Genomic DNA, 27,392 nt, shown 5'->3' on the forward strand with positions numbered 1-27,392 from the left:
TCCCAAGGAGGTTATTATTTTCTTTTAGGAAGACACAACAGCAGCAAGATTGTAAATGAATGATAGACTTTATGGAACTTTTTCTTATAAAATGAATATATATATATGAGAAGTGCCAGAGCGCAGTGAAAAAAAGCACTGTGTGGAATTCAACTAAGTTTTACTCAGACTACACCCACAGAAATGAATGTTGTTGTTCAGTCGTTCAGAGGGTGAAAGAGGAAAGCACAAAATATGGTCTGAAGCTCAACATCAAAAAAACTAAGATCATGGCCACTGGTCCCATCACCTCCTGGCAAATAGAAGGGGAGGAAATGGAGGCAGTGAGAGATTGTACTTTCTTGGGTTCCATGATCACTGCAGATGGTGACAGCAGTCACGAAATTAGAAGACGCCTGCTTCTTGGGAGAAAAGCAATGACAAACCTAGACAGCATCTTAAAAAGCAAAGACATCACCTTGCCGACAAAGGTCCGTATAGTTAAAGCTATGGTTTTCCCAGTAGTAATGTACGGAAGTGAGAGCTGGACCATCAAGAAGGCTGATCGCCGTAGAATTGATGCTTTTGAATTATGGTGCTGGAGGAGACTCTTGAGAGTCCCATGGACTGCAAGAAGATCAAACCTATCCATTCTCAAAGAAATCAGCCCTGAGTGCTCACTAGAAGGACAGATCCTGAAGTTGAGGCTCCAGTACTTTGGCCACCTCATGAGAAGAGAAGACTCCCTAGAAAAGACCCTGATGTTGGGAAAGATGGAGGGCACAAGGAGAAGGGGACGACAGAGGATGAGATGGTTGAACAGTGTTCTCAAAGCTACTAACATGAGTTTGGCCAAACTGCGAGAGGCAGTGAAGGATAGGTGTGCCTGGCGTGCTCTGGTCCATGGGGTCACGAAGTGTGATGGCCTGGGAGTCAGACTCTGATGCTGAACCTGAGGGATCCCAGCCTGCACAGGATTCCCCGCCTCCAGAACCAGCTGAGCCGGGGCCAGGGCTTGAGCCTGAAGGATCCCCACCTGTGCTGGATCCCCAGGTGCAGGCATCAGCAGAGTCTGCTCTGGCTCCTGATGGGAGGGAGGACCCATTGCCTGCAGGTGCTCCACTCCCAGCCTCTTCAGAGGAAGCTGAGGCATCCCCTGGGTCCAGTAACCCACCAGCCTCTCCTGAGCTACAGAGGCTCAGGGCAGAGAGGCGAAGGGAGTTAAGTGTCTGCAGGAGGAGTGCTCGCCTCCAGGCCCGGAGGAGAGGCGAGTCTCCAGAGGATCGGGGCGGCCCTAAGCATAGGGCCAGATAAAAGCCAGCCAGACCCAGCCCAAGTTGCGTGAGCAACTTAGTTGCAAGCGTGTGCTCAACCTGCAACCTCGTGCCTTGGACTTTGACCTGCTCCCTGCCTTGCTCCCCGCCGGACTGACCTCCTTTGGATCCCTTGACCCCGGACTGGACTTGGACCTTGCTACACGGACACTCCCCTGGGGCCAGCACAGTTTGCTCACGCCACACCCGCACTCCCCCTTCGCTGGGGTGCGTTCGGGAGGAACCAGTAGCCATGGCTGACCAGGCGGCTACACTGGTGGCATTGGCCCAGGAGAATCAGACTTTGTCCCACACGGTGCAGCAGCTAAGCAATGCGGTGACGGCGCTGCAGCAGCGTTTGGATGCCTTACCGGCTCCTGGGGCCGCCGCCCCAGCTCCTGGCAAGTACCCAGTGGCCTTGCCAGAGAAATTTGATGGGTCCCCAGCCAGCTTCCCCATGTTTCTCGCCCAGGCCAAGCTGTATATTCAGGGGCGAGCTCGGGATTTCCCTGACGACCGCACCAAGGTGCACTTCCTGATCAGCTTGCTGAAGGACCAGGCGGCCAAGTGGGCGCTGCCGCTGCTCCGGCAAGACTCCCCTTTGCTGACAGACTATACGGGGTTTTGCAATCATCTGGAGACCACGTTTGCCAACCCTCAGAAGGGGAGTCAAGCCAATCGGGCAATTCGGCGGTTGAAACAGGGCAAGTCCACAGTGGCCACCTACGCCACAGAATTTCGGCTGCTGGCGCAGGACTTGACCTGGAATGACTCTGCACTTCGGGACCAGTATCTCGAGGGACTATCAGACGAGATACTGGATCAGCTGGCCACGTTGGATCGCCCTGCCACACTGGATGCCCTCATCCAACGGAGTCTGCAGATAGATGATCGGTTGGAGGATCGTCGCCAGGCCCGGGGCCGCCGGCACTCCGGGCCCCCGGCGCCGGTGCTTCCCAGCAGTTCCGTGGCCAGAGTTGAGTCACCGGAGGAGCCGATGCAGCTCGGGGCAGTGCGGCCACGCCTCTCTCCCTCGGAAAAGACTCGGCGTCGGGAGGGGAACCTGTGTCTCTACTGCGGTGGGAGTGGACATTATGCCCGAACCTGCCCTGAGAAATGCCAGCCGCAGGGAAACCGCCAACCCCGGTAGCTGATGGCCCTGGCTACCTGGGGTCCCAAGCATCGCATGATGGGCCCTCACCAGTGGAATTGCAACACCTCATGATACCAGTGCGTCTATACCCCCCCGGTGGGCCCTGGATTCTCACCCACGCTCTGGTGGATTCGGGGGCAACCCGCTCCTATATGGACTCTGCCTTTGCCACTCAGCATCAGGTCCCGCTTCAGAACAAGCCGGAACCAGTACAGGTGGAGGCAATTGATGGACGGCTCCTGCGCTCGGGCGCTGTTACTCGGGAGACCCAGCCCTTGGTCCTGTGCTGCCAGCAGCACCGGGAGGTGCGAACCCTGGACATTGCTACCATGCCCCGGTTTCCCCTGGTGCTTGGGATGGACTGGCTGGAGTCGCACAATGTTCAGATCGACTGGGTCAATCGGACTGTACGCTTCCCAGACCCGGGTTCCCATGCTCAGTTCAAGTTCGCAGCAGCTGCCCCCATGGGGCAGGCTGTGTCAACGCTCCCCACCGTGTACCAGGACTATCTAGACGTGTTCGAGGAACAGGGAGCAGACCAGCTGCCGCCTCATCGGTCCTTCGACTGCGGCATAGACCTACAGCCTGGGGCGCCCCTGCCGGTGAGTCGCCTATACTCCCTTTCGGAACCAGAGCGTGAAGCCTTGCAGGACTTCCTTCGCAAGAACCTGGAACGCGGGTTCATTAGGCCCTCTACCTCACCCACTGCCGCTCCTGTACTCTTCGTTAAGAAGAAGTGTGGGGAGCTTCGCCTTTGCCATGACTATCGGGCCCTGAATAAGATCACCATCCCAGACCGGTACCCCTTGCCCCTTATTGCAGAGTTGCTGGAGCGGGTGCAGGGGGCACAGATGTTCACCAAACTGGACCTCCGAGGGGCCTACAATTTGATCCGGATCCGTGCCGGGGACGAGTGGAAGACGGCATTCGGGACCCGGTATGGGCAGTTTGAATACCTGGTTATGCCGTTCGGATTATGCAACGCGCCCGCTGTGTTTCAACGGTACATCAACCACGTGTTCCAGGACTTGCTAGACAAATACGTGGTGGTGTACCTAGATGATATTCTGATTTATTCCCGTGACCCAACTCGTCATGAGAGTCATGTCCGGTCCGTGTTGCAGCGCTTGCGGGAGCACCGCCTGTACGCCAAGCTCAGCAAGTGCGAGTTCCACCAGCGGTCAGTAGACTTCCTTGGACACCGACTCTCCCCTGACGGGGTACAGATGGACCCGGGAAAGGTGGCTGCGGTTCGAGAGTGGGCAGCGCCCCGGAACCGCAAGGACTTACAGCGGTTCCTAGGGTTCGCCAACTATTACCGAACCTTCATTGCAGATTATGCTCATCGCACCACCCCGTTAACCCGACTGCTGCGCCCCAAGACGCCCTTCTCCTGGGATGAGGAGGCTGAAGTGGCATTTCAGGGGTTGAAAGCCTGTTTCCAGAGGGCGCCGATTTTACAGCATCCTGATCCCTCTCGTCCCTTTGTGGTGGAGACGGATGCCTCCAGCACGGCTCTCGGTGCCATCCTGTCTCAGCAACACGGACCCGATGCGCCGCTGTTACCCTGCGCTTACTACTCCCGGCAGCTCCTTCCGGCGGAGCGTAACTATACCGTGTGGGAGCGGGAACTACTGGCCATTAAGGTGGCCTTTGAGGTCTGGCGCCATCATCTGGAGGGAGCACGACACCCGGTGGAAGTGAGGACAGACCACCGGAATCTGGAGTACCTCCAGACCACCCGCAAGTTGAACCAAAGGCAGATCCGGTGGGCGCTGTTTTTCTCCCGGTTCCAGTTCCGGATCCGCTACATCCCTAGCTCCCAAAACCGGAAGGCGGATGCCCTGTCCCGGAAACCCGAGGACGTTGCAGACACGGTACAGCAGGCAGTACCGACGACGATCTTACCATCGGCTGCATTCCTGGCCACTCAGGAGGCCAAGCCGCTGCGGGTTCGGGTGCAGGAACAGCAACGGGTGGACGCTTGGGCTCAGGAACGGCTCCAGGAACTGTCTGACGGGTCATGCCCTCGATATCCGGGGCTGGCCCTGCGCCAGGGTCTACTGCTGCACCAGGGACGTCTATACATCCCGCCAGGACCATTGCGGGCCGAGGTTCTCCGGATGTCTCACGATGCCCCAGCCGCAGGGCACTTTGGGCGGTACCGGACCACCCATCTGGTAAGCCGGGAGTTCTGGTGGCCCCGCCTGAAGGCTGATGTGGCACGCTACGTTGCTGGTTGCGATGTCTGTCGGCGGGCCAAGGGCCCTACCGGCCGACCCCCCGGCCTGCTCCAGCCATTGCCAGTCCCACCGCGTCCCTGGCACACGGTCTCGCTGGACTTTGTGGTGGACTTGCCCCCATCTCGTCACTGTACCTGCCTCCTAGTTTTCACGGACCATTTCACTAAGATGGTGCACTGTGCCCCCTGCCCGTCCATACCCACAGCTAAGGAGACGGCTCAACTGTACCTTCAGCACATCTTCCGCCTGCATGGCCTGCCCGAGCGTGTGGTTTCTGACCGCGGCGTCCAGTTCACATCCCGCTTCTGGCGAGCCCTGCACCAGACCCTTGGGACGGAGGTCTGCCTATCTTCGGCCCACCACCCGCAGACCGATGGCCAGACGGAACGGGCAAACGCGGTGCTGGAGCAGTACCTCCGGTGTTACTGCAGCTTCCAGCAGGATGACTGGGTCGATCACTTGCCATTGGCGGAGTTCGCCTACAACAATGCAGTGAACGCCTCCACCCAGCAGACCCCGTTCCAGGCCTCCTACGGCTACCATCCACGTTTGTTCCCGGACGTGCTGCCAGCTTCCGCGGTCCCCGCAGTGACAGACTGGCTTCAGGAGCTTCAGTCCCAGCAACAATTATTGATGGAGCAACTGCGCCAGGCCAAGGACGCATACAAGGCCCAGGCGGACCGACATCGTCAGGAGGGGCCAGAACTCCGTGTTGGCAATCGGGTGTGGCTCTCTACCCGTCACCTGCATCCTTCTCGGCCCTCACGAAAGCTGGATGCACGGTTTGCCGGCCCATTCACCATCTCTGCGCAGGTGTCGCCGGTGGCGTTTCGCCTCCAGTTACCTCCATCGCTCAAGGTTCACCCAGTATTCCACCGGTCCCTACTTAGTCCAGTCGCCCCGCCTGACGAGTTCCACCCAGACAATCCACGACCGCAGCCAGTTTTGGTTGAGGGGGAGCCTGAGTACGAGGTGGAGCGCATTCTGGACTCACGATACCGCAGGGGGAAGCTCCAATACCTCATCGACTGGAAGGGGTATGGGCCTGAGGATCGTTCATGGGAACCAGCGGAAAACGTCCACGCACCTGCCTGCCTCCGTGATTTCCATGCAGCTTACCCCAGCAAGCCTGGTCCGGCCCCTCGGTTGAGGGGGAGGCCTGGGAGGGGGGATGGTGTGATGGCCTGGGAGTCAGACTCTGATGCTGAACCTGAGGGATCCCAGCCTGCACAGGATTCCCCGCCTCCAGAACCAGCTGAGCCGGGGCCAGGGCTTGAGCCTGAAGGATCCCCACCTGTGCTGGATCCCCAGGTGCAGGCATCAGCAGAGTCTGCTCTGGCTCCTGATGGGAGGGAGGACCCATTGCCTGCAGGTGCTCCACTCCCAGCCTCTTCAGAGGAAGCTGAGGCATCCCCTGGGTCCAGTAACCCACCAGCCTCTCCTGAGCTACAGAGGCTCAGGGCAGAGAGGCGAAGGGAGTTAAGTGTCTGCAGGAGGAGTGCTCGCCTCCAGGCCCGGAGGAGAGGCGAGTCTCCAGAGGATCGGGGCGGCCCTAAGCATAGGGCCAGATAAAAGCCAGCCAGACCCAGCCCAAGTTGCGTGAGCAACTTAGTTGCAAGCGTGTGCTCAACCTGCAACCTCGTGCCTTGGACTTTGACCTGCTCCCTGCCTTGCTCCCCGCCGGACTGACCTCCTTTGGATCCCTTGACCCCGGACTGGACTTGGACCTTGCTACACGGACACTCCCCTGGGGCCAGCACACGAAGAGTCGGACACGACTGAACGACTGAACAACAACATTGCACTTGGCAAGCTATATTTTCCAGAATTCTTTGGGTGAAGCCATCATGCTGCTTTACACATATGGCGCAGATGGGGCCTAAGAATGGTAATAAAAGGCCAGAGAAGAGAAAATTTCAGTAGAGATAAGAGATTTCTAGGAATTTTACTTGGTTCACAGGGGGCAGAGACGAAGGCTCATGTTCTTGCATTGTTGCACAGGAAGCCCTGCTGGATCGAACCTACTCTTTTAGACAGAAGCCAATCAAATGTCTCAGGGAAGCTCACATGCCTTACTTGAAAGCAATACTTGTCTCCTGTTGTGGTTTCCCAGTGCCTGGTATTCCAAGGCATGCTGCCTCTAATCCTGGGAGACTCTTATCCTCCAGGAGACGCCACGTAACCTGATGATAGACTGAATATTGGGAGCAAAGGAGATGAAGCAATCAAAAACCAATCAAAAAGTCAAGACTGCGTGCCCGATCAACAAGGTGTTATTAAGTGCATGATTTGGTAGGATAGTAAATATCTGAACTTGAATAAATTACTTATTATTCCTCCTTGTTAAAGGTAGTCATATTTTTCTGGTGATAGCTGAACAAGGCCGAATTGTGCCTATAAGAGAGGCATATGAAAAGCCATTGTTTATTTAAAAATGAAGTGCTTTTCTGTAGCATTTTACAGAAATTCATCCTATGCTGGTAGATAGTCTGTTTGGAAGGTTGTAAAATGTTCACAAGGATTGTATAGAAATAAGGATTGGTGCCACAGGGCCAAGTACACAGAGTCAAATATTTATGAAATGGGTTTCAATGGCTTGGCTTACTTGTGCCTAGTTTTGTGCTATTTTTCATCGGCATACTTCAAATAGCTGACCAACCTGCTATTGGGGTCAGGCTATTGAGGCTCCTTTCTCATTGTGTTTTTGGTCTAGGCAAAGAAACCCCTCATATCTATATAGAAATATAAAATTTGGCCCCCACACCTGCAACAACCTGCTTACTAGCTCAGTCTGAAAATTGGCACTCCTGCATCCCTTGTTCAAAACTTGCAGAAACAGAAAACAGCACACTAGCAAATACTAAGCTTTGGATTGCAAATTTTGGAATGGAGATTAGCAAAATCATAGGCTAAATTCCACAGAAAAGATCCTTAGACATGAACTAAATAATAATCTGAACATACAAACTTCTCACCCCTCCACTAGAATTATGAGAGAAGACAAAAGCTTGAGATAAGTGAAGCAACATTATTTGGGCTAGCATACACAACTTTATTAGCTGTAATCTAGAATCCCCGCAGCGGGGTGAACTCCCGTTGTTCAGTCCCAGCTCCTGCCCACCTAGCAGTTCGAAAGCACATCAAAGCAGATAAATAGGTACCGCTCCGACGGTAAGGTAAATGGCGTTTCCATGCGCTGCTTTGGTTCGCCAGAAGCGGCTTTGTCATGCTGGCCACATGACTCGGAAGCTGTCTGCGGACAAACGCTGGCTCCCTCGGCCTATAGAGCGAGATGAGCCTGCAACCCCAGAGTCGTCCACGACTGGACTTAATGGTCAGGGGTACCTTTACCTTTTTAGGATCTGATTATAAACCTGACTATAAATCAGAGAAAGTTCAGGTTTCTAGCCTAGAAGAATGTGTGGAGTGTCTTCCACAGTCTTCACCTTCTATTTTCTCCATAGGGAGTTTGTTGTTGTAGAATTTGTAAGGAAAACAAGTTTTCTGCTGTGGTTTATTTTGTCCCATCTGTGCAACAGACAAAATAACTCAGTAGTTCTAGCAGAAAAATTGAAATAAAGTCAATGCATAGCTCAGCTACAAGCCATGTCTTGCAGCTGTTCAAAGCCTCAAACTTCAAATGCAATTGCATCCTGAAAATTTCATGCATGCAACTGCAAAATCCATGGACAACCTTTTGTATTTTGGGCAAGGAACACATGTTTTTATCTCTGTGCTGATGTATTTTCCTCTTTGCGTGTCAAGACTCTCAAACCAACCCCAACTGAATAAAGAACATCACACAGATACAGAATTTAAGTTTAAGGTTAATGGGCAAATTTTGGCCACAACTTTATTGAATTACAAATGTGAGTGGTATTGGCTTAGGCATTGGCAAAAAAACCTATATCTGACTCCTGCCCCCTTTGCAGGAAGTCTGTAAGGGTAAACCACCCAAAGGGTAGCTGCTTCGGGGGAACTCACCTGCAACACCCTGGTGTTCCCAGAGGCCTGGCATGGCCCTAGCCCTTCAAGCGGACTTCGGAGAGGATCCAGGCCCTGGATTCCTTTAACGGAATACCCTTGATCAAATGGAGGGGCGGGCGATGGCTGACCTCCCCTCCCCCAAAATTCAAAGAGCCAATGCCTAACCGCCAAACCTTACAAAGTTGTGACGATTGCTAAGAGGTAGGCGAAAACCAAGTGGCCAGTGATAATTTTGCCCAATGGAAAAATTCCTACCCGGTCCCCGTCCCAAGGCGGGCAACCAACCAAAGTTCAAAGCAAGGCCAGAAGACACCTAAATAAAAAGGGAGGGTGGGCAGGTGTTCATGATAACCCTTCAAATTGATTGGGCAATTAGCCCTGGGTAATCGTAGTGCCACCCTGGCATGAGCATAATGACTCCACCCACGCCAGGGTGGGGGGACTGTGTTGAGGGCCTGCCTGCAACCAGGACCATCTATTACGATGATCCCACTTGCAGAAGACGTTTTGTCATTTTTCTTGTAGGCTTGTACATTTTCCCTTCATTGTTTTTTTCCAGTAATGATAGTTTTATATGCTTCTTTTAATTCTACTATTTTAGGTTGAACTTAAAGTCCACAGGTGAAATAGCACAATTCAATAGCAATTCTTCCGATACTTTTGGATGAATTTACTTCCACATATTGACACACCTTGATGTTCCAGTGCAACTGATGTGCCTATTGATGAGCAACCTATTTGCAGTTATGTGTTCCAGCCTACCATTTCATTAGACATGTTTCTGATGTTATGTTGCTTTTTCTCACCAGTCCCTTAAGCTGAAATTGAAAATAATGGGACTTAGTCATACCTAGCCAAGGGGAGGATCTCACCTTTATTTTTCTGAGTCATATGAGGCATTCCATTATCCCAGTGATGCATATGAATACTATTTCAGCTGAAATTCATTATGTTGCCATGCAAAAATAGGTTACATTTGAAGATGACACCAATTGCATGTTGTTGACAATAATGCTTCACTGATTCCCAGAAGGGAATTCAACACCATTACTTGATTATGTAAAAAAAGAAAAAGGTACACGGCTGGTTAAAGGAAGAGGGTATTTATCTCTGTCTCTTGACTAGAATGAACGGTAAGTACAAAGTAATCGATACACATTAATCAAAGGAAAGGGGGCAAATGATTCACAGTTTACTCTCTAAATAACTACTTGGGGTGTGGGGAGCCAGAGAAAGAGACAAAGCAATTGAATACACACCACCATTCTGGAATTTAGAGACTGTGAAAGAGTCCTTCCATATTCATAGTGCTTTAGTTGGTAGAAAAATTAAGCATCTATATGATGGCTGTTTTAACTGGCTATGTGGGAACTGTACCATACGAAAAGCAGATACTCCAAACAATTGCAAATGCATATTTTTTTTTGGTCCATTTCCACCAGTGTTGTGCCAAAATCCATCCTCTGGTTTCTCAAAAGTTTTCTTGCCTTGCTAAAGTGGCCTCTATTTTTCTGCCTAATTTCCAGAGCACTTCAGTATTTCTTGACTTTTTGTGGGTGTGGGATTCGAGTCTACCTGATTGGTGTGAAGTAGCTAAGAATGGTTTGTCTGTTTCTTTCCCGTAATTCCAAGAACTAGCATTCAGAAGCATTTCTGCCTTCAGTTGTGGAGGCAGACCACAGCCGTCATGGCTGGTAGCCATCCGTATTCCGCCCCTCAGTGGATTTGTCTAATCCTCCTTTAAAGCCATCCAAGCAGATGGCCATCACTGCCTCCTGTCAACGTGAGTTCCATAGTTTAATTATGCTGAATGGAGAAGCACTTCCATTTACCGTATTTATGTGAATCTAATGCACCATCGAATCTTATGTGCACCTCAGTTTTCAAAACCTTGGAACCAAAAAAGTATTTGCTGGTGAATGCAAATATGCCATCAAATCCCATGCGCATCCTAACTTTCACGATGTAATTTGGCCAAAAAAGTTGCATTACATTTGAGTAAATACAATATACGTTCCGAATATTCCAACATTCAGCTTCAGTGCTTTCCTTTCCACTGTCTCATCCCTCTGCCTCCCAGGAAGCAGTTGAAACTCCAGGTGTGTGAGGCCACCCCTCCCTGACAGCTGCTACTGCCTACTGTATATACGTGGCTTTATCCATTATAAATCTTGGCCCTTGATCCTTTCTTGCCTTTACATATCATAACTAAAACTCATTGGGGGAATCTACAGGCATGGCTACTAGTAAAAGAGCACTTGTTGTGTTGTGATTTTAATGGTGTTCCATAAATTATTATGAAAGTGATGTGACTTAATTAGAAAATAGCACACACATTTTCCATATGGCAGCAGTTGGCAGGGCTATGAAGAAAAAGTAGGTCAAATCAAATGTATAACATTTGCAGTTGGCTCTTCCTTATTTTCTACGTCTCTCTAGTTCCAGTGTCTTCAGTGACCAGGTGATCATGCTGGCTTTAGTTTCTTCTTTTTCCAGTGCATTCATTTTTCTTTTTTTTTTTCTTTCCAGTCTGCTCATCAAGCAGAACATTTTACACAATCTGATTAGATAGTGTTAACAAAGCATTTATGCAAACTGCTACTATAATCACAGTGTATTCTGCCATTTCAACTATTATTATTGCCTTGCCGATAAAGGGGGGGGAGGGCCACTTTTGTTACACATCAATTATTTTTAAAAGAAATTTTAAGATCTCAGTACCTGAGTGAGGGATTGAAAGAGCAGGCTAGGTTTAGAAACTGACGCTGTCGGTAATGATATTCAAGGGACCAGAGAATAGCTTGTGCCTTTTAAACAAAACAAAACCCTGTGGGCAATCCCAGGTATGTTACCAATTACTTATCTGCTTGTCCATCTACCTTTTGTTGCATGAATATTTTTCACAGTATGAATGTCTTAAGACCCACACAGATATTTGCTACAGTGGATCACCAAATGTCTCTTGCTGAAAAGAGAAAATGAGTGATAACAGTTGATAATGGGGCCATTGCAATCTTCACCACTCTGCAGCAACCACTGTGCCTAGTGGAAGAGAGGCAGATATCCACAGCAATTATTTCAGCTTTGCTGATAATAAACTGTTGGGCAATTTGGTCAGTGCGTTTACTGACAAATTTGTTTTAACCATGCCCACTTGCAAGCTGAGACTCAGTGATGGCCTCTGTGTTGTAAGGAACAAAGGAATAAGGCTTGGAGTGGGGGCGGTGCCCTCCTTTCTTCTGGTAATCCTTATTTCTTTCGTTAATGGAAGGCATTTTTATCTCATTTGCAGTCACATCCTTCTTCTCCCTCAGCTTTAATGCGTTCAAGAGAAGCTGTACCAAGTAAAGAATCCTCTAAGTGGGTATGCTGCACTTTGCAATTCCAGCAGTCCGGCTTCTTTGAAATGTGTAAGTGGGTCTCTGCTCATGCTTAATCAGACCTTTTGATAAATAAATCTACGACTTAAGGCACCTAATTGGAAAGCTCCATGCTTTATATCCTGATCTGTGTGATTTCTATTGGTTGTTATTCAAATACTCACCCAGATGATTTTCGTTTTGTCTGCCTAGCTGTTGCTGTTTATTTGAAACACAGTAGCTGGCTTTTGCAGATGAGCTTCAGTTGGGCCTGGGGAAGAACAGGTGTTTGGAGAATGAATTTAGATTGCGCCTAAAAGCCACTTATCCTGCCTGGCCATTCAGAACTGTGACAGAATGGACACTGCAGTCTTCTTGAATCCAGCTCCCATCAGCCAGCATAGCCAATGGTGAGGGATGATGGGAGCTAAAGTCCAGCAAGATCTAGAGAGCCACAGGTTCCACACCATGGATTTACACCCAACCCAATTTGACTTTCTTTGTTGCTTTCCCGATGCCTACTCCACCCACAGTTAAACTTGACAATGGCCTTCAGCTTTATTGCACAGTTAAAAGGGAATTTTTGTCAGCTGCTGATTGACTTGTATAAGCTAAAAGTCTGCCCGCTCCCACTTTTTTATTATTAAAGAAAAAGAAATGGTGGCTTCCTTTTTCCTGTCTTCTTTTCCTTCTTTGATCATTGTCAAATTTCACAGGAATTTAAATGGAACCCTGCTGCCTAAGTTCTCTTTGTTTGGTTCTCTCAGAACTTTGGGTCTGGTGGTTCAGTGGGGGGAGGGGTGGCAAGAAAAGGGGGATAAAGTAAAGATAAATGGTTATCAGCCTTCACTGCATTTTATAATAATAATCTGAATTAACAGGCTTGAGAACCCATAAGGGAGCCTAAGGAAGTGGGTCAAGCTTCCTTGTGGACTAAAAATGCTTTGAAGGATAATTCCTTGTTCAGTTTCAAGTTTGAGTGTTTTTTATTTAGAAATTTATAATTGCCATGTAAATTGCAATTCCATTCTCATACAGTTAGACTTCTTTCACCCTGTTCCTATTCATGAGGGAAGCAGTTTTATGCCATCACTGTTAAGCTTGGCCTCAGTGGGTGGGCAGGGCTTCCTGTCCACCTTGGTAATCAATTTGGTTGTATAGACCAGGAGTCAGCAAACTTTTTCAGCAGGGGGCTTGCCCACTGTCCCATAGACCTTATGGGGGGGGGACTATATTTTGAAAAAAAGAAAAAGAAAAGAATGAATTCCTATGCCCCACAAATAACCCAGAGATGCATTTTAAATAAAAGCACACATTCTACTCATGTAAAAGCACCAGGCAGGCCCCACAAATAACCCAGAGATGCATTTTAAATAAAAGGACACATTCTACTCATGTAAAAACATGCTGATTCCCGGACCATCCGTGGGCTGGATTGAGAAGGCGATTGGGCCGCATCCAGATCCCGGGCCTTAGTTTGGGTACCCCTGGTATAGACTCACAATGATTGTGCATACTCTACTGGCACACCCCTACTGTAAAGCTCTTAGATTAAAATGGTGGCCATTTCAAACAAACCAGCTTCTGTATTGTATTCTTCTTCTGTTAGTGCCTGTAATAAGCACCAGTGAGTGTTATTTCAGCCATTCCTGTTGGTTGGTTTACAAAATTATTTCTATGCCACCTTTAGGGGCATTGCCATCCAAGGTGGCTCACAGACTTATCAAAGCACAGTAAATAATACAAGTGAAACTGAGAATAGACAACATGGTCCCCTCCAGTTGTTTTGAACTGCAACGCCTAACCAGCATGGCTAATAATCAGGGATGATGGGAGTTGTAGTCCATAACATGTGAAGGGCACCACAGGAGCCCTTCCTGTTTTAAACTAATAAAAGCTAAAAGCCCTGCTTTCGTGGTTTTGTTTTCTCCTGCTGCTTCTTGAGGACTGTCTCATGACTGACTGGCATTCTACATGGTGAGCTACCAGTGTTTTCCATGGAGTATTTCAGGAAGATATGCACCTGCCTTTCCCCAGGACAGGTCCTCCAAACCTGATTATATTTTACTTCACCATACAAGTTGCACAGAAGGACATACTTTGTCCGCCCTGAGCGGTCTAAGTGCTGTCAATAGCTATTTTAACATAGACTGTACATTGATGTGAAGCCAGGCCTTCAGAATAAATAATAAATAACTGAACCAGCATACAAACCATATTCTTCACAATCAAACAACAGTTTTACTTAGCTACAAATCATCTAAGCCAAGATTGATAGGGCTGCCATACATCTGCGATTTCCCAGACATAACTGGGATTTCAAAGGTGGAAGTGACGTCCGGGACGGGGGGCGGGCAGATTACCAGAAGATGGTGGTTTGTCCTGGATCTTCAGTAAGTAAACCGAAAAATTGTGTTTTAAAATATAGCAACCCTAGAGAATGACTAACGTTGAGACCCCAATTGTTGTTGGACTCCAGCTCCCATCAGCTACAGTCAGCATGGCCATGTTGGCATATTTAAACTGAGCAACTGCACAACAAAAGGTTGAGGAGACTGTAAAGCATAACTAGGAGTTGGTTTAATTAAAGGAAAAATAACAGAAATTACATTAGCTATAAGAACATTACAGAAACATGACCCATCCAGTGACCCACCACCTAGGGTACTGAGAGAGGTACGCAGACCTCCTTATATACTGCATCTGATTGCTGATACGCCTTAAATCAAGACAAACTTAACATCACGTGCTGTACTGCCCCACAGCTGCAAAACTAGGTCAGTTCATTTCCTTCTTTCTTTTAAAGAGAGATTTCTGTGGAACAGTAATGAACCTTAAACTGTAACATTCAACAGGCCAATGGCCAGTGATGATGGAATTCTAGTCTAACAGGATGCAGAGAGCCACAGCTTAACCACTGTCAGTCTATGGCTCAATAGTACATCAGGGGACGACAGAGGATGAGATGGTTGGACAGTGTTCTCGAAGCACTAACATGAGTTTGGCCAAACTGCGAGAGGCAGTGAAGGATAGGCGTGCCTGGCGTGCTCTGGTCCATGGGGTCACGAAGAGTCGGACACGACTGAACGACTGAACAACAACAACAAGGGGTTCCTCAAAAGGGAATAATCATACTGCAAATGACAGATAAATCCCAGAGTTCCTGAGATCAGTGCTAACTTCTAGGCAGATACTGAGTGAATGAAATATGAAAACAGAAGCAAGGAATTGGTTGATAACATGAAGGTATTGTTACAAGCTGTTTTTCCCTCAGTTTTCCAACAGTCACATATATTTTCTGACCAATGTGCTGCTAAAATTGACCACAATCCAGTGTGGATTTAAGTAGTCAACTGAAATCAATGAGCTTAAGAGCATGCTGGCTTGTAGCAATTGAGTATTTTTATGATACCCTGAAGAATAACCCCCAGGTACGTATGTAAAATGTGAATCAGATATCATTGACTTTAAAGGGAAAGAAAGAAAGGAAAAGGCAATTTACTATGACTCATCCAGAGATCTCAAATGCAGCACTAAACACAGTGGTGCTGGAATGTTATTTTGCACAGATAAATTCTTAGATTAATCTGCAGGGCCTGTAATGTATGATCAGGATTTGATCTGAACCTTTATGATTTGATCAGAACCCTCCTGAAGTAATTTACCAGGAACTTTTTTTCTGGCTTGTTCTTGTCCACAGGAGAATGCCCCGGAGATGTGTTTAATCTCTCTTTAGGTAGTGAACTAAAAAATCATCTTTGTAAACTTTCTGCTCCAGTAAACAAAAAAATAATTATATGACCCTGGCGGGGGAAAAATGAATGTGTTTTCTGCCACCTTTAGTTGTTAACTCTAAGGAGTGAGCTTCTACTGGGACTCTGGCATTTACAAACATTCATTAGGGGGAAATGAATGAGTGTGGCAGGCAGTAGGACCAAGGGGTGGCTACCACCCCAAACCCCAGTGACCTACACAAGTCCATTAGAGTATCTGCAGAGCAGGGATGGGGAACCTCAGGTCCAGAGACAGCCCTCCAGACATCTATAGGTGACCCCCAGGACTATCCCCAGGCCACACAAGTCACACCCTTTTCCAGCCCTTAAACTCTGAGAATGGTTCTGGCTTGCTTAGATGAAGGATGGAGAGAGATGTGCAAATGTGAATAAACTGGCTTACTGCACAAAGGTAAAATTTTCATTGAATGCTCTGCCTACCTTTGGTCTCACTCTGCCCACTATGAGCATTTGGCTCACAGAAGTTTGCCCCAAAACGAATGTGACCCACGGGCTGAAAAATGTTGCCTACACGTACTGTAGACGGATATCTGCATATATGGTTGTTCACATGGTAGCTGTCTGCAGACTTTCAAATAATGTTCAAAAGTCAGGAAGTAGCTGCTGCCATTATGGCCCCCTGGCACACACAATTATTCTTTTTATTCTGAATCAGTGAGTTGGTTTCAGGGTTCAGCTCTGGCCACATCTTGAGCCCGAGGTTTCATCAGTGGCAGAGCAAGTGGGGGGGGGCAAGATAATAAAAAAAGCTTGCATGGATTCAAGAAGGGCTACACAGTTGTTGTGCGGCTTCTGCCTGGTTACTGCGATTCCTGAGACAATCAGCTGATTAGGCTCTGGGAGAATATTTTGGTTTGTTGTTGAAATGAAAAAAGAAAGAAACAGAGAAACAAGGGGGGGGGAGAGAAAACCAGTTGATGAAAATGGGAAGAGGAGAAAATAAAACAAAAGCAGCTCATCCATTCGAAAGACACCATTATACAACTACTTGATGGATAAAAAAAGGCATGGAGAAAGCAATGTATGTATCATGCAGAAAATTCAGGTGTGATAACAAAATATTGGGGATTGCTGTTATAACAGTTTTTATCCTCACTTGTTGCCAAGTGCATCAATGAGGAATGGCAGCAAACAGATTATGGTATTTTCTTCAGCTTCCTACACGCAGATATGAATGGAACTACTGCAGCATAATATAAATTTTCCAGGCTTAAATCCAACTTGGTTCCAGAGAGGACTGGAAACCTTAGAAGTCCATATATTACCAGCACATCCCTGGCTTACTCAGCAACATTCTATAACTGGGTCACGAAAATCATTCTCATTTGCGGGAGAGAGATAAATAAATAACATTTTCTGCTATTGTGAAAAAGCAGTGGATTCTGCAAGGTCAACTCTTTATCTTCTCATTTTTCTTCCATATAAATTGCAATGTACAGAAGCAAAAGTAACAATTTGTGTTTTAGAAACTCTTTTGCTTTACAGGGAGAAAAAAACCATGTAGTCTTGCTATTTAGCATCCAAGGGGAAAGGACATTCCCTCCCCCCCCCCATGTAACGCATTTATTAAGAATATAATAACTTGTTTTCTTTGCTGAACATGGTGCTGAAATACAGCATTTTCCTTTGTGATTGCATATCTTCCCTCCTCATGCACAAAGTCTTATGCATAAGACAGGGGGGAAAGAAAAGCAAACAACAACAGTGTTAGACTATAATTTTGCAACCTATGTAAGGTGTAAAATTCACAGCTAGGCATGAGGTTGGCGTCAGCCATAGTTCATGCCCTGCTGGGTGATAATCACTAGCTAGTGAAAGAGCAAAAGATAGATGAGTTGGACTTCCAGTTTTTACTGCAACCAGGACGGGTGTGCTCTGCGAGCTCTCTGAAGCAGGAGCAGTTGTTGAGGGGTTATTGGGGCGACGCGAAGGCTACGCGACCCCAAAAAAGGTGCAGGGGGTGACCCTGCACTGAAAAGGTTCCAGCAGCACAAAGAGGGGATTTCCCCATCTCTGTCGCGGAGCGGCAGAGGGGGAAGCCCGAGCGCACAGAGAGAACCTACCCCACAACAGGAAGCCTCGGACCCGAAGCGGCGGAGATTGCGGTAAAGATTTCCAGACTCAACTTTATAACTATCTTTTGCCTGGCAGCAACCTAAATTGAGTATCTGCACTCTTTCCGCTGCGGCAGCCTGTCTGTGCAGTGGCTGTTTACATGGCAACTCGCAAGGTTGCTGGGCATGAGCAGAGAGTTGCTGCGCGAGTAGCTGCAGCATGGAAGTGGTGCCAGGCGGTGGCTTGGGAGTCGCGGGGGGTGGCGCCAAGTGTCACCCCCCTCCAGGCTGTAACCAGCTGGAACGGGGGGCGTGCCGCTCTCAACACCCCCACCTTCTTACACCACTGTCCAAACTGGGCTGTTTTTCCTTCCTTCTTAGCAACAGCACCTTCCCCTACGGTGCTCAAATGTCTCTGATTCCATTGTTCCTGCACCCTTAACGAAAACCAAGTTCTGGGGAAAGGGGGATCAGAAATACTCTCCAGTGACAATGTCTCTGCTGGCTTCCCTGTCAAAGTCCCCACCCCACCCCCTTCTTCTAACACTTCCCAACTCTTCTGATCACCTAGCTCTGAGCTGTGGCTTCCCTCAAAGTCCTCAAACCCCTGCTGTAATTCAAAGCTGTATTCCTTCTCCCGCAGCGTGCAAAAGAAATGGGGGGTGATCTCCACCATTCCTCCTCTTTTCTCTCGCACTCTTGAGTCCAATCCCTGAAAATAGCAGATGGCTATCCAACTTCTGCTTAAAAACCTCCAAGGAAGGAAAACTCTATCACCTCTTGTGGGAGTCCATTTCACTGTTGAACAGCTCTTACCGTCAGAAAGTTCTTCCTGATGTTTTGTCATAATCTTCTTGTCTTGTAACTGGAAGCCATTGGTTTGGGTCCTAGCTGCCAAAGCAGGCAAAAACAAGCTTGCTTCATCTTCCATGTGACACACCTTTAGATATTTAAAGATGGCTATCATATCTTTCCTCAGTCTCCTCTTTACCAGGCTAAACATGCCCAATTCCATCAACTGTTCTTCATAATGCTTGGCTCCCAGATAAATTTTGAAGGCCAGCTTTTTGTAGTTCTATCAGTCTCTATGCCAACGAACCAATGACAATGTCAGGTCACTATCCAATCACAGATCACACTAGTGCAATGCAGTGGACAATGTATTTTAGTTGGGATCCCTCAGCGTCATTTTGAGGACAAGAGCTTTCTACAGCATACACGTGAAATCTCATTGTCGGTGTTGTATTATTAAGGCCTGTAACTTTTCGTTTTCTTTGGGTTAAGCTCAAACGAGCTCCCCAAGCTTTGCTATACTGTTTGGAGGTTATGAAGCTGTGTAAGGGAGGATTTCTGTTGCTTGGGAGGTGAAAAGTGTTGGCGTGTTTATCCCACTTACTTCATGTGGCTTATTGCGTTCCCTTTTTGGTGGTACCACTTTTCTTGAAAACTTCGTATCAAGAAGATAGCAGAGGGAGAGAAAGTACAGTTTCTTGCTCCTTGGTTTTATGATGCCATGGATATATAGTGCAATCATGAAGCTAAAACTAAGAAAGGGCAGGATTGTTCGTGCTTTCATTCTGGACATGGTTCTGCGTAGGAAGTGTTGAAGAAATATGACAACCAGCCGCAGTAGGGAATATGATCGTCATCACTGACAAAACAATGCAAGCGGACAGTGTTCCCCTCCAAAAGATCATGAAGCCATTAATCCCTCCTAGAGAAAGATTTCAGCCAAAAAAAGAGAAAGTTATACAAAGAACATCAAACTTAGCTCTAGTTTTACAGCTCCGAATACGTTTTAAAGTACCTGCTGTATGAATACATTTGTGTTACTTTGTTTAGACTCCCAATTTCTTCCAAAAGAAAAGTCCTATATTTTAGCAAACCATCTGTCCAATTTTGGAGAATTCTTTTTCTCTTCCTTCTGTGTATATTAATAAGGCTTTTCTTAACATTTTTATTCTTGGTGTGCCATACATTCTAGGAGTTATATAGACTCAAACTTTCCTGGGGGGCAGGGATGATCTAAAGTCATAAAAACTACTCCTTAGTTGTTAATTGTGCGGTTTAAGTTAAGGTTGAATATAACTTTGCAGTTTTTCTTTAATACAAAAGTTGCACTGGAATGTTATTATTTATGAACTAAATTAGAGGAGAGGCATCAGGTCAAAGCTGGTATTGGGAAGCAAGCCACAGCAAAACCTTCATTATTTTATTTGTTTGGCCTTATGGAAACTCTTTATGCTTCCCCCAAATTCCTCATATATGTTCTGTAAGCTGAAGACACCAAATTCTCCTAACATTCTGCTTCATTGTTTTTGCTACTTTGTTTTTGCTGCTTTGAAAGACAGACCCAAGAGTCCCCAGAAATCCAAGCTTATTAGCTAGCTGTTGGTAGACCCCTCTCAACTGATACCATGATCTATGAGAAACAACACTGTGTGCCCACCAGCAATAATTTAAAAATAGTTAAAAGCACAAACCAGCAAAACTGTTAAAACAGAATTAAAACCATGCAAAGTAGGCTGTTGTGATACAGACCCATTTTTGCAGCTGGGAATGCCTAGATCTTGGAGTAAAGGTAAAGCTAAAGGGACCCCTGACTATTAGGTTCAGTCGTGTCCGACTCTGGGGTTGTGGCGCTCATCTCGCTTTACTGGCCAAGGGAGCCAGCGTACAGCTTCCAGGTCATGTGGCCAGCATGACTAAGCCATTTCTGGTGAACCAGAGCAGCGCATGGAAATGCCGTTTACCTTCACGCCGGAGCGGTACCTATTTATCTACTTGCACTTTGACATGGTTTTGTACTGCTAGGTTGGCAGGAGCAAGGACTGAGCAACAGGAGCTCACCCCGTCACAGGGATTCGAACTGCTGACCTTCTGATCAGCAAGCCCAAGGTTTGTGGTTTAACCCACAGCGACACCCGCATCCCACTTGTAGTAGGCACAGGCAAAGGAGGGCAGATGGAAATATGTGATTCACAGGCTTTCATGGTGTGCTTTTATTTTTCCTGGCCCAATGGGTCAGTGCTTCTGGCTGTTAACCAGAAAGTTGGTGGTTCGTACCCAAGTACAGCTGTAGGCAGTATTCCTGCATTGCAGGGGGTTGGACTAGATCATACATGTCCACCTGCATGCTAGTCACACCTGCAAGGGAAAATAATGTTCACTTTATCGCTGTGTGTGATAGTCAGCGTTGGACTTTCTGGTGAGCAAAGTTTGTCACACATACCCCGCCCAAAAAAGCTCAACAACTCTCTCGGCACTCCCCCTTAAAAACCGCATGCTCCACCTCCCTCCAATGAAAATGGATAGATTACTGCCAGTTTTTTAATACTGGGAGTAGATCGCATTCTCTTGGGAGATGGACGTGCCTGGACTAGATAACCCTCGTGACTCCTTCCAACTCTACAATTCTATCATTTATAATGTAATGCCCTTGAATGAATAAATCATTGGAATTAAGTGTTTGCTTTGGCTGCCAATCAATCTATCAAAGGAGTGGATGCAATACTTACATCCATCTTATATATCTTGTCATTTTTTTCAAACTTTTCACATTTGTCACTGATTGAAACATAAATAGCACTATGATTGCTGTACCATGTTTATAGAAAATATATTCACACACACACGCACACAAAGAAAATGTAGCTATTAGAGATGTTTATTAAACTGGCTTAAATTAGTCTCTTGTGGTGAAAACACTTAAAGGTCACTGAATGAAAAGCTACTCTTTCAACATTCTTTGACATCTTAAGTTACATTGTATTCCATGCATTATTGTTGTTCTCTAAAGTGAAGTACATAAGGCTAAACACAAAGTTACAAACATATTAACCTTTGTAAAGGTAAAGGGACCCCTGACCGTTAAGTCCAGTCATTGACATCTCTGGGGTTACGGCGCTCAGCTTGCTTTACTAGCCGAGGGAGCCAGCGTTTGTCCGCAGACAGCTTCCCGAGTCATGTGGCCAGCATGACTAAGCCACTTCTGGCGAATGAGAGCAGCACATGGAAATGCCGTTTACCTTCCCGCCAGAGCTATACCTATTTATCTACTTGCACTTTGACATGCTTTTCAACTGCTAGGTTGGCAGGAGCAGGGACCGAGCAACGGGAGCTCACCCCATTGCAGGGATTCAAACCGCCAACCTTCTGATCGGCAAGTCCTAGGCTCTGTGGTTTAGACCACAGCACCATCCGCGTCCCATTGACCTTTGTACAAGTAGTTTATTTGACAGTCTTTGTGATACTAATGAAATGAAAGTGTCATCTTAGTATTCCATGGTGAAGTGATATGGGGACCAAAATATGGTTCCTTCTGACCCTAAAGCCTCAGTCCAGAGGAAGAACAGCTATTAATAGTACCCCCAGAGCAGGCTTGGAGGTAGGGCTTGACTCTGACAGAAGGCTTCAATAATTCCTGTTACAGGTAGGTAGCCGTGTTGGTCTGCCATAGTCAAAACAAAATAAAATAAAAAATTCCTTCCAGTAGCACCTTAGAGACCAACTAAGTTTGTTCTTGGTATGAGCTTTCATGTGCATGCACACTTCTTCAGATACACTGAAACAGAAGTCACCATACCCTTAAATATAGTGAGGGAGTGGGAAGGGGTATTACTCAGAAGGGTGGTGGGAATGGGTGATCAACTGAGAATTATGGGCATTTCCATGGTCACCTGTTCTCACAATTTACTTGCTTCATATCTAGATAAGATTATCTCCTGTTCTCAGCTCCTGCCTGTGAGAATTAAGGTGAAACTGCATATGTTAGTAGAAATTCCTTTCCAGGCTGGAAAATCAGGTTTCTAAAACATGTGGGGAGCCTCCATGACTACAGGAGGCTTCCTATTTCACGGGGTAGCTGTCCAGGAGCTGAAAGATGACCAGAACAGCAGCAGGGGCAAAGCCAGTGTACTCGTAACTACAACTACCTTACATGCTTATTGAACACACTAATAAAATACTCAGAGTGACCTCTTCAGCACAGGGCAAGGGCCACTGCCCAACAGCAGAGTATCTGCTTTGTATGCAGACAGAGCCAGGTTCGATCCCCAGCATCTCCAGGTGGAAGTGGAATAGGATACTCGCTGAACTACTAAAATGCCAGATAAAACAATGATCTGGCTCAGTGTAAGATCTGTGGAAATCTTAGATAGTTTCAAAAAAATCTTTTTTTTTTCCAAAACAACTGCAGCTCTGTTATCTTTCATTAAGGTTCATCCTAGTCTTCAAGATGTGCATCTGGTTGCAATATCTAATGTGTGCCATCGAGCCAAGGCAGCAGTTGGCTTAACAAAAATTCCACAGGTTTTGCTGGTACACAAAATCCTGAGACTGAGTTATTAAAGTTGAATGCAAATTCTGCCTTTCTGTAAAAAAAGGGGGGGGGGGGGCTCAAGGTAAATGGAACATTTAAAAATGCACAGGAAGCTATGGAAATATTTGATATATTTTATGAATTGAACACAGGCACTCATTCCTGCTTTCCTAATAATTTGGAATTCAGATTATTGTTCATTATTTGTGTGCATTTTTATCCTTGGTCTTTATGTACTAGATGAGGATGATCAAAGTTTGAGGAAGTTGTTGCCCAGTGGAGACCACAAGCTTCTGTCCAGCTCCTCCACCTTAATATGTGTAATGATGCAGTCTGCAAGCAAAGCGGCAAAACATGTATCAGTTAAACTAGCATAATAAAGTGGTTTGTGGTTTGTTTCTATTTCTTTCCTCTCTTTTTTACATAGTCTATACTTCAACTTTCAGGGCTAGCCCCCCCCCCCCCCGCACCTCTCTGAACTGGTGATCCACAGGCAATTCTCTGAATTTCAAATAATGGTGACTAATATAGTTTTTCTGAGGTTAGGGTTTCTATTATGCAGTTTTATACAAAGTATAAATAGCCTCAAGAATGGCAAACCTCAGCTGGAATGGTGTTGGGAACATCTCCCTAATTTTAGAAAGCAAAAGCAACACAATTTGCCTTCTTTTCTGCACTCCTCCTTTGATGCCATCGGCTTGCGATCAGTGTCCTAGTTACCCATATCCATAGCAGAATCTCATACGTTTCTATTTTAGCCCCATCTCTTTGTTTGCAAAAGCAATTTTGTACACAATGTGCTCTTATTATGCACCCAAGTAGATTTTTTTTCTTGTAGAAGTTTTTTTTTTTAATTACTCATATTCTTCATAATTTGCCTATACCAAAAATCAGCACTAAGAAAAATCTCATCCCATCCACCCACACTGCGCTTTCCTCACTGCACATTAGTGGGCAAGCAAATTTGCTTAATTGTGTTTTTATCTGAGCTATGAGAAACTGTGCCAGGTTGTTAGACATGGAAGACTGCTTAATACCAGTTTTGTCCCCAACTGGGGTCTCTAAAGACCCGGTTGCCAGGAAACACAGAGCCAAAGGTACCTCAACAGGCACTAACAGGGTATGGTCGCATTCAGGAGAACTCTCCAGATCTTTAATTGCTCAGAGAAGTCAGCGATCATCTGTTTATCTATTCCCATCTATGCAGCAGTTGCTTGGTATCCCCCTCCCACTTTATTCTTTCAGCTACATCAAGCATTTCGACTGCTCTATTGAGCATGGTTAGAACCAATTCTCCTTTCTATTGTCCTGCATTAATTTATGCAGTGCATCCAATTAATATGCACCCTATTAACATTTTTCAAAGTAAAACTCTTGCACTTACTTTGAACTTTACTTGATATTCCAAGCTCATCTTTAAAAAAAAAAATGCATGAGCTTGAATGAATCCTCCCCCCCCCCTTGACCAAATGCAGTTTCCTGCAGACATTTGAATACTGTATATGGGAGTCATCCACAGATTTTTTTGACAGCTTGAGTACATTTCCAGATGGTGTGTAATCACCATTCCTTTTTAAATCTGTTTTTATAATGGTGATAATTAAGTATTATTTTCTAGCACTGAATAGGCAATACATACAAATTGGTCAAGAAAGTGGTTGGCAACAAAGGTGTTAGCTCAAATCTATTTTGGTAGTGCACGAAAAGGAGCACTGTAGTAGCTGCAGCTGAAACAGAATCCCACTAATTAGTCACTTTTGAGAGCCCAAACCTTCTGCTTTAGATGCAGCATTGACAGGAGAAACACAATTATTTTGTTTGTTAAATCTGTTAAATTTTTAAATCTGCAAAACATTATATTCTATGGCAATTTGATTCTCAGGTATGCTGTGTGGTAGCCTGCACTCCAAAAGGCATCTCAAGATAACAAAGTCCAATAGTCGACACGCCAGGAAATGCAATGCAGCAATATATGCTCAGTCAGTTGACAAGAGCAATGGTGGAAGCTCCTAGTGTATCTGCCAGACTTCCAAAGTATTGATGCCAAACTTCAGATTTATGCTAAGAGACTCATAGCTATAAATGACAGAGCTGTCACCACACATTACATTTAATTGTGCAACATCATTCCCATCTACTTAATCAATTATTGTGGTTCACTTGGTATGCAAATAGCTGCAATTAAAAAAAAATCTCCAAAACATAGTCATTATCATCTTCATCAAAGTTTGAGCTTAGGATGACTTGTTGCAGGGTACTCAACAGAAGCTGAAAAAAACAAGGAAGATGACTTGTTTAGCATTAGAAGAAGGTTCAGAAATGCTATCTGAAACAGCAAAGAGGTCATAATTGTGGCATTCTAGGTACTGTGTTGAGCTTTAATGTGGAAATTCAATTTCAAATCCCTGTGTAGACCCAAAACTCTTTGGGTGGTCCTGAGAAAATCACAATGTCTTAGCCTAACCCACACCACAGAGGTGTTAGGTGGATAAAGTGTTCCAAGGAGAAAGGGTGGAAACAAACTTTATAAATATGGGATTTCACTGAGAAAAACTTATAATATATGCCAACAGGTTTTTCCTAATGAAAGAAGAAAAAGTGCCATAAATTCTCATAGTAGCTCAGAATTCAGTCCATACAATAAAATTTAATGTTCATTTTCTCTGAAAGTTCACTAATAAAAGCCACTATGCATTATACTATTAAATATGTCCACGTGAATCAGTATCATTGGATTTTTTGTGATTATGCTATTTTTTTATTTTTGTGTAACATTTTTATATTTTAAAAAAAATATTAAGCTATTAAAAAAGATAAATAAATAAACCTGCAGTCAAAAAGATGTTCTAATATCATTGCAAACATGAAATAGAGCAAAACCAATCAGTGATAATGGATGTCAAGCCAATGATCTAATATTATGATTTAAGGGTATTTTAGCACATGGCAATAAAAGTCCTGTTGAGAAACTTTCATATTGAATGTGAGTCTGGATGAGTGGAAATGGAAAGAGAAGAAGGTCATTTTAAGACTGAATGTATATTCTGAACAGGACTGAACCAAACATTTTTATTTTCATGTAGAACCCTGCATTTTTCCTATAGAAATGTGTCTTCTGTGAACACAGTAATTCCATAGGCTGCTGCATCCCAGAGCAGACAACTCCTATATTGTATCAACTGGCAATTCATTTGTTTTTCCATAAAACCATTATTTATTCATAATTTATAATTTTATTTGCACACCACTTTTCCACACATGGACGTGCGCGCACATACACTCATACTCAAAACGGCTTAGAACAAAGAAAATAGGAAGGCATTTGAAAATAAAACATTGCAAAACAATTTCATGATATATTGCCAGCACAGGTACATAATGGCAGTGGCAGACGATGAGGGGGGCCACAAGAATGAACACAGGAGACTGGTATTGGGTTGAATTGATTATTGATTACAGGAAAGTGTAGGTTTAGCTAAGGCATTGGGCATGTATCCTGCATCAGGCAGTTTGCCTGCTACCTGATAGGAATCTGGTTGGGTTGAACTTGACCTGGGGAGTTGCTCCCATCATAGATTGGGTGCCACAACTGTGCACAGGGTACCATTGGGAGAGGTGTATTGCCCCATTGGTCCCCCAGTGGAGTCCCGGACTGAATCACCCCTCTAATGGGGCATCTCTGTGACTAATGATCCACCCCAATGCCTTATCTGCCAAAGTTGTAACTATGAGGTTGCTATGAGCTGGGTGCAAGCCGGCCAATTGGCATGCAGGAAAAAATTACTCCCTGCTCCTGAATATGGCGACCGAATAAACCATAGCAAGATCCATAGGCAACGTGCCTGCTTCCCCCGCAAAGTCTGGGTGGGTGGAAAATCCCACAACAATCAGCCAAGAGGGCAGCCTGCAGCTTAAATAGGCTAGGGGTGGGCTGGTTGCAGCTCCCAAGCTGCTGCCTCTGGTTGGCTAAGCGGACACAGGCCACCCTTACCTGGGAGACCAACACGGCCGGAGGTGGGCAGTGCCAGGTGACCATCACCTCCCCCAGCCACAGTGGTAGTTGTTGGCCTCCCTGGACCTGCTGTGGCCATGCTCTGTGGCAACAGCCACCCACATGGAGTCCCAGGTGAGCACATCATAATACAGCAACACAATGGCAAGTATAACAAAATTCAAAAGCAACATTTTAG

This window comes from Lacerta agilis, chromosome 4, assembly GCF_009819535.1.
Source record: "Lacerta agilis isolate rLacAgi1 chromosome 4, rLacAgi1.pri, whole genome shotgun sequence".
Taxonomy (NCBI): Eukaryota; Metazoa; Chordata; class Lepidosauria; order Squamata; family Lacertidae; genus Lacerta; species Lacerta agilis.